The following is an 8,675-nucleotide window of genomic DNA, read 5'->3' as shown; positions in this document are numbered from 1 at the left end:
GCTTGGACCTTTATCATTTAACTGAGAGCATTCTTAGCAAAGCAGGTTTCACGGGACTTTATGTATTCTTTCTCAGGCCTGATTACCTGGAGAACCCACTCTTTCCAGCACAGGGCTGCACTGCCCTCTGTCATTGTTTCAGGCTTAAGTCAGGCAGGGCAAGTAAGGCAGCCAAGAGATTAGGAGACTTCTTGCAGACAGACTGAGGACACAGGCTATGTCAAAGCCAAGGGGTGAGGGTCCATCACCCCCATTTGCTATAGCCCCCCAAGTCCTTCCCTGGGGCCTCCATGTGATCGTGCCTGCCTTAAATCATTCCCCCCTTGGGGAATCTTACCTGTCATTGGCTAACTGGTCAAGCATTGGGGGCCAGTTATGGAAAAAGGAGCAGAAGCAGCCCTCCTGCCAGGGAGATAAGCTTTGTCTCCTTAGTGGCTTCTGGTCTGAAGCCCCCTCAGCCTTAGTCATGGGGGGATTACAGCTCCTGAAACCAGGCAGGGTGGCTCCCAACAGACCTAAGGAGAGAAATAGCAATATGATAAGAGAAGGGGACTTCAATACTCCACTTTCACCATTGGCTAGGTCCTTCATGCAGACAAACTGGTGGCCTTAAACAACTCATTAGACCGGGTGGAGTTGACATACAGAACATTCCACCCAAAAGAATGAAATACACGTTCTTCTCAGATACACATGGAAAATTCTCCAGCACAGATCATGTTATACCACAAACAAGTCTTAGTAATTTGTTTTAGCTTTTCTTTTTACCCTCTTGTACCTCCACCTGCCTCCCTCTGACAATCACCATACTGTTGTCTGTGTCTATGAGGTCTGGGGGTGGGTTTTGCTTAATCCATTCACCTTTTTCACCCAACCACCCAACCCCCTCCCCTCTGATGGCTGTTGGTCTTAAGATTGAAAGCATATCAAACATTTCCCAACCATAATAGTATGAAACTAGAAATCATTTCCAAGAAGAAACTAGAATCATTTCCATTGTAAACTGGAAAATTTACAAATATGTGGAGACTAAACAACATGTACTGAACAACCAACTGGTCAAGGAAGACATCAAAAGAGAAAATACCTTCAGACATAAAAATGGAAATAAAACACACCCAAAACTTAACACATGCAGCAAGGGCAGTTCTAAGAGGGGAGTTCATAGCAGTAGCTACCTCAGAAAGCAGTATCTCATCCTACTGTTACACCTCAAAGAACAAGAACAGAACAAAGGAAGCCCAAAGTTAGAAGAAAGGAAATTGAAGACTCCAGTGGAAATAAAATCTAGACTAAAAAGGCAATGGAGAAGACCAGTGAAGCCAAGAGCTGGGTTTTTTAAAAGATAAAATTGACAAATCTTTACTCGGGACTCAAAAATCAAAAACTTTACATCTTACACCACAGAAAGGATTATAATAGAAAAATATGAATTGAGTTATTACTAGTGAGATTGCATCAGGAATCAACCTCTCGCCCTGGCTGGTATGGCTCAGTGGACTGAGTGGACCAAAAGATCACTGGTTTTAACTCCCAGTCAGGGCACATGCCTGGGTTGTAGGCCAGGCGCCCAGCTGGTGTGCAAGAGGCAGCAAATTGATGTTTCTCTTCACACATCGATGCTTCTCGCCCTCTCTCCTTCCTTTCCCCTCTCTCTAAAAATCAGTAAATATTTTTAAACACAACACCAACCACCTCCCAACAAAAGCCCAGGACCATGTGACCTCACAGTGAGTTCTGCCAAACATCTACATAACCAATTCCAAACCTCCTCAAACTCTTGCAAAAAAAAATACGTGGAAATATTTCCAAACTCATTTTATGAGGCCCAGCATTACTATTCCAAATTATGCCAAAATCAGACAAGGGTACCATAAGCAAAGAAAATTACTGGCCAATATTTCTGATGAACATAAGTGTATAAATCCTCAGTGAAGTGTTAGCAAGCCAAATTCAACAATACATTACTAAAGAGATCATAATCCATGAACAAGGTTTATTCCAAAGATGCAACTGTGGTTCAACATCTGGAAATCAATGTGGTACAATATTATCAAAGGATACAAATCATAGGAACATCTCAAAAGATACAGAAAAAATTGACTAAATTCAACACCCACTTTTGATAAAACTCACAACAAAGTGGGTATAGAGGGAACGTACATCAACATAAAGTCCATATAAAGGGTGGGCAAAGGGTTTAACAGTTGTATGTGTGTGAAACAGTTTATTATTGTGTTATTGTTTACTAGTTAATGTGTTTCCATACAAATAACTATAAACCTAAACATACTCAATTGTGAAAAGCTTAAAAGTTGTTTCTTTTCTTCCCCTCTAAGGTCATAACATCCCGCTCTTGGGAGTTTTTATTCAACATAGTATTGGAAGCCCTAGTTAGACCAATTAGATGGGGGAAAGAAGCATTCAAAGCAGAAAGGAAGAAGTAAAACTGTTAACTATTGCAGATGACATACATAGAGAACCCTAAAGATGCCACCAAAAACTGGTGGAACTGAAATTCAGTGAGTGCATGATACAAAGTCATAGAGAAATCCGTTGTATTTCTATATAATAATAATCACCAGAAAGAGAAATTATGAAAGCAGTCCCATTTACGATTGTACCAAATCAAATCCCTAGGGATAAAGTTGACCAATGAGGTGAGAGACCCGTACACTGAAAACTCAAAGACACTGATAAAATGAAGACAAAAGAGAAAGATATTACCTGCTCATGGATTGGAATTAATATTGTTAAAATGTCCATACTACCCAAAGCCATCTACAAATTCAGTGCAGTCCCCATCAAAATTCCAGTGGCATTTTTCACAGATACACACACCAAAAAAACAGCAATCCTAACATTTGTGTGGAACCACAAGAGACCCTGAATAACCAAAGCAGTCTTGAGAAAGAACAAAGCTAGAGGCATCACTCTCCCTGAATTTAAACTATATTGCAAATCTATAGTTATCAAAACAGTATGGTACTAGCACAAAAATAGACATAGATCAGTGGAACAGAATAGAGGCTAGATGTAAATCCACACATTTATGGTCAATTTACAACAAAGGAATCAAGAATATACAATGGGGAAAGGACAGTTTCTTCAATGATGATGTTGGGGAAACTGGACCACTACCTTACACAATACACAAAAAAATAACTTGAGTGGATCAAAGACTTCACCATAAAACCAGAAACTGAAACTCCTGAGGGGTCAGGGGGACAGGTGCTAAGCTTCTTGAATTGGTCTTAGCAATGATTGCTTTGGATTTGACATCAAAAGCACAGACAACAGCAAACACACTGACGGGCACAAAGTAGGTCAGAGAACCAGGGAGTCACCATGACTACATTAAAATAATTTCTTCCCTTGTGTAGCCATAAAGCTGATAACAGTGATAAACCAGATGGAGAGTCTGACCCTGCGGGTTACTGATTTACAACACAGGTTGAATTCACAGCTTTGGCAGACTTCTTAAATAAAACTATTTGGGGAGAAAGAGTACAAACCCTTGAAAAGTGGGATGGTGATCAATGAGAAGAAGCCAAGGACCCCAAACCCCAAAGATCTCCCCCTTCAACAGAAGGAGCCCCTCCCCCACTACCTAGTGAGAATGATTCTCGATACCCTGTCATGACCACCCATGATAAAATTCCAGTTCTCATTTACCACGCTTCCCATGTCTTACCACCTGATCTGATCTAAGACGAAGCCAAACCCTAAGATTCTCCGTAATTCCAAAGTCAAACTGTGGAAAATAAGGCTTACAAATTAACAGAATTGTGAGAATTTCCTAACTCTTGGGTAATATGTGCCAAAAGATTCTGAGGGCGCTACACCAGGTAGACGAAACAGTTTAGGTCAAGCTGAATTTATTGGTATGAGTACATTTCACTGCAAGTGATCACAGGTGTCTAACCCAGTTTCCAGCCCTGGGTGCCAGGTACAATTCTTGTCCCATTCTTTAACAGTAGCTGGATCCTCACTGCCTTAAAACCTAGCCAGGCCAGATAATTAATCAAGATAACTTGATCAGACAGCAGAATCCCCTCAAGCTAGTTTAAGCAAAAGGAATTCATAAAGCAGTAGAGACAGCCCATAGAACCACTTAAAAAGGCTTGAAATGAAGTCTAGGCTGAATGCTGCGAATGACTCCCAATCCTATACCACAGACATGAGCTTGCAAGACAGAGTTGCTGTTCCTATCATCAGGAAGCTACCTGCCAAATCAGAAAGCACCACCCGCAGCCATCAGCTCCAAAACCACATCACACTTGGTACATCCGAGCCTGCGTAATAAACCAAAGCCCAAGCCCCGCTCGTCTCTCTACATAACTCATTTCTGAATCAAACTGTCACCCCAGTGCTTCTGATCAGAAGAACATTGGTTTTGTTTGGAACCTGAGCTCTAAGGAGTCTGGGAAGTGGTTTTTAGTTTTCCAGACTACAGCACAGGACAGCACTATAGAAAGGGACTGACAATCTGGACTGTCTTTGCATACGGCATGTGGACACATACATACAGACAACATGATCAATCAGACAACAAGCTTTTCCACTTAACAAGATGCCTTGTAGATACTTCTGTGTTAACACAGAGATTACCTCCATTTTGATAGCATTGTGTTCGTATGGATGTGCCATAATTCACCACTTTCTTCTGGAAGACACTTAGGTTTCTTCCATTTTCCCTGTACTCCTTCCTCCTTCCACACCTGTGAGAAAGGAATAGGATCCTACACATACCTCCCCCCCCCCCACATTATGTGTGTGCTTCTGGACTTGAAACTGAATTTCCTGATCACAAGCCATTGTTCTTCTTTATATATGTACCTCCCTACGCTACCCCCCTTAAAGTGTAACGTGTTATTTCCCCCAAGAGAATATACGCTGAATGAATGAATCATCCTGCTTTTTTTCTCTTGCCGTGGAACACTATTTGCACTCTGGGAATTTCACACCCAAAGTAGCCTGACACACTTTCTTTTTTCCTACACAGCACGGCCGGATCAGGCATCCTGAAAAAGGCCCTAACAGAATATGTCATCTCTCACGCTTTTTAATAATTTTTTCATAGACAAATGCCAGTTGCCTCTAACCAATGAAGAACAACGACCCATAAAGATGTGTTCTGCTTATAAAGATGCATTTCACAACTTCAGTACAAATACGCAATGTGATGCACCTTAAATAGGGTGTCAGAACAGCAGCATGTAGATTAATGTGGGAGAGAACCCGGGAGGAGAAATACATACATTTTAACAAGTATCCGAAGGCAGCAAATCACCAAATATGAAAGGTAGAAAATCTTAAATTTTCTTAACTTCAGCATCTATAAAATGGGGGTGACACCCACTCTTGTAATGTCCCATAAGGACTAAACAAATGGTAAACAGAAGCATACTACTGCTATTGCAGACAGTATCTGCAAATAAAGGGCACACGTAACCTAGGCCATGTTAGCTGAGAAAGGCAGAAAACTGTCTATTGACCAGTGGTAGGTCATTCAAGAAGTACACTCTCCCCAAGTCGGCACCTGTCTGTTTTAAGTGATTTTTCTCCCCGCATTCTGGCCATAACGATCTTGATCTTCGCCCTGTCCCACAGTCCACCTCCAGCCTGGGCCTCAGCAAGTCCGTAGCAGCACAAAAGGGGGTGGGGTGGGTGGGGAGCGGGTACAGGGGAGCAGAAAACACAAAGACCACACAGCATGCGTCCTGTGAGCTCCCTGGTCCCTCTATATCAGTAAGTTATGTTTTGTCTGAATGGAATAGATTTTCTCTGTGAGCTTTAAAGACTGGCAGCCATGATGAGATCCCAATTTTAGCCAGGCCATGATTAAAGAATCAACGGAACTCGGTGGGCTAGGCAGAGACTGTCCCTTCTGGCTGTGTAACTGTATGCCGATTACAAAAATTACTCGTCTCACAGTTCTGGAGACCCGACATCTGAGATCAGGATGTCAGCAGAGTCGTTTCTCCCGAGGGCTCTCTCCTTGGATTGTAGGCAGCGATCTTCTACACGTCTTCGTGTGGTCTTCCCTCTGCCCTTGTCTGTGTCCGAATTTCCTCTTAGGACACCAGCCATAATGCATTAAGCCAGCCCTAAGAAACTCACTTTTTTTATTTCTTTTCTTGGGATGAGAACATTTTTTTTAAGGTTTTATTTATTTTTAGAGAGAGAAGGGAGGGAGATAGAAACATCAATGTGTGGTTGCTGGGGGTCATGGCCTGCAACCCAGGCATGTACCCTGACTGGGAATCGAACCTGCGACACTTTGGTTCGCAGCCCATGCTCAATCCACTGAGCTATGCCAGCCAGGGCAAGAAACTCATTTTTACCTTAACTTTTTGAAGACCTTACCTCCAAATATGGTCACATTCTGAGGTACCGGGGGTGGGGTGGGGGTAGAACTTTAATATCTGATGGGGGGGCCACCATCCAACCTATAAGAGGTGGTAACTGCTTGTATACCTGCAGATAAGTTGTTTTTGAGTGATGGAGATGTAGCCTGGTGATCAGACACTGGAAGTTGAAGTTGTCATACTCGACGAGGGGCTGACAGCTTACGTTCAACACACAGTTAAACGTGTTTACTAGGAAGTGTGTGCACAAGCCAACAGCCTGAAAAGGCCGAAGACTAGTTCCCGTCACTTCTGTGCCGTCTGATGCACTGAGGGCCTCAGCCTAGCACGCATGCAAGGTTATAAACAACACCCTCTCTTTTAAAGTATATTTTATTGATTATGCTATTAGTTTTCCCAGTTTTGACCCCCTCTTCCCCCCTTCACCCTGTATCACCCCGCCCTCTAGTATTCCCCTGCTTAGTTCATGTCCATGGGTCATACATGTAAGTTCTTTGGCTTCTCCATTTCCTATACTATTCTTAACCTCCCCCTGTCTACTTTGTACCTACCATCTATGCTTCTTCTTCCCTGTACCTTCTCACCCTTCTTCCCCTCCCCCTCCCCACTGAAAACCCTCCATGTGATCTCCATTTCTCTGATTCTGTTCCTGTTCTAGTTGTTTGCTTAGTTTTTGATTTTCTTTAATTTCTTAGATAAGTCCCTTTAACATTTCATATAATAAGGGCTTGGTGATGATGAACTCCTTTAACTTGACCTTATCTGGGAAGCACTTTATCTGCCCTTCCATTCTAAATGATAGCTTTGCTGGATAGAGTCATCTTGGATGTAGGTCCTTGCCTTTCATGACTTGGAATACTTCTTTCCAGCCCCTTTTTGCCTGCAAGATCAGATAGGTTGACTATCTCATCGCTTAGCTCTTTTTCTGGAGCTTTGCTCTGTTCTTTCATTTGGGCCATGGTTCTTTGTCTCAGCGCACCTGTTCTGTTGCAGGGGGCGGGGCCTTAGGTATTCACTGGGGTGGGGCAACCCTCTCTGCTGCAGTGGCGCTGTCTGTGGGGGAAGGGTCAGACAGGGAACAATGTGGCTCACTTGCTCAGCTCTAGTCCCCCTTTCCAAGGGACTCTGTCGTGTGAGACTGGGAATCTCTCCCGCCGTGGCAACCCCCGTGGTAGTTTACAGCTATTTTTGAGTCTAGTTTCCTGTTCAGTCAGGCTGGCCTCGCTCAGGGCAGTCTGCCGCCAGGCCTCGAGTCCTCTCTGCCCACTTTGCTGCCTGGTTCTGTCCCTCCTACTAGTCCAGTGAAATATTTCAACTCCTTGGTTGTCTGAGTCCCACGCAGTATGGTGTTCTGGCACTTCTGGTTGGGTCTTGTTTTTGGATTGGTTGTTATCCTCCTTTCAGTTGTGCGTGGAAGCAAAGGGTTCCCACCTACACCTACACCTTGGCTGGAATTCTAAAGAACACCTCTCTTAAGGAAGGAAACACAAAGGGTACACACACTGACCTACAAGAACAGGACAAACTGGTCTCTAGGCTTTGGCCTTGGAAACTCAAACTATGCCCAGTTTGTACTTGTATCACTAAAATCCAGGGCTTCGTGGGCCGTCTATAGCCATTATTTTTAGAGTAGAAACTTCACTGACCTAAAACTGAAGACTACTGGTTCATGTTTACTGTACATCAAGCACTGTGGTGGCCCTTTCTTTATGCATGTTAACTAACATCAAATGGTGTTATGAAATGGGAACTCCGACTGTTGTCTATTTACAGTCAACAGAGGCGTGGAGGTCACAGAACTTGACCAAGGTTACAAGCCGCTGTGCGTGCAGCAAAGCCCAGCCTGGGGAACAGCCGGCCGGGCCCCCGGGCCCACGCTCACATCCCGCCTCTCAACATGACCGTTTACCCAACAGCAGCAGCAGCAGCAGCAGCAGGCGCGGCCGCCTGCAACAGCCGGAGAAGGCTGAGTGGAATCTTGTCAAAAGGCTAGTTACTGATTTATTCATCTTGTGAGAACTTAGAATGTACCTTTTAAGTCTAAAAGGTGTAAAAGAAAAAAAAAAAGGGACAGTGGTAAAAAAAAATCAGTAAGTTACATTCTCACTTAAAACTATTATCCTCTATTCTGTTTTGTTTTAAACATCAGGTGGGGTAGCATTTACCCCAGCATGAGCTACTGAGATAGAGGGAGAGAGGACACTGCAGTTCCAGTGCCTGGGGGCAGGGCTGGCCTGCCACCAGGACGCCTTTAGTACAAGGGTAGTCAACGTGGAGCTGCCCCCGTCACCTCACTGGTGTCCT

Source organism: Phyllostomus hastatus, unplaced genomic scaffold (genome assembly GCF_019186645.2).
Source record: "Phyllostomus hastatus isolate PE091 unplaced genomic scaffold, TTU_PhHast_1.1 phas_scaffold_755, whole genome shotgun sequence".
Taxonomy (NCBI): domain Eukaryota; kingdom Metazoa; phylum Chordata; class Mammalia; order Chiroptera; family Phyllostomidae; genus Phyllostomus; species Phyllostomus hastatus.
This window is presented reverse-complemented; position numbering follows the sequence as displayed.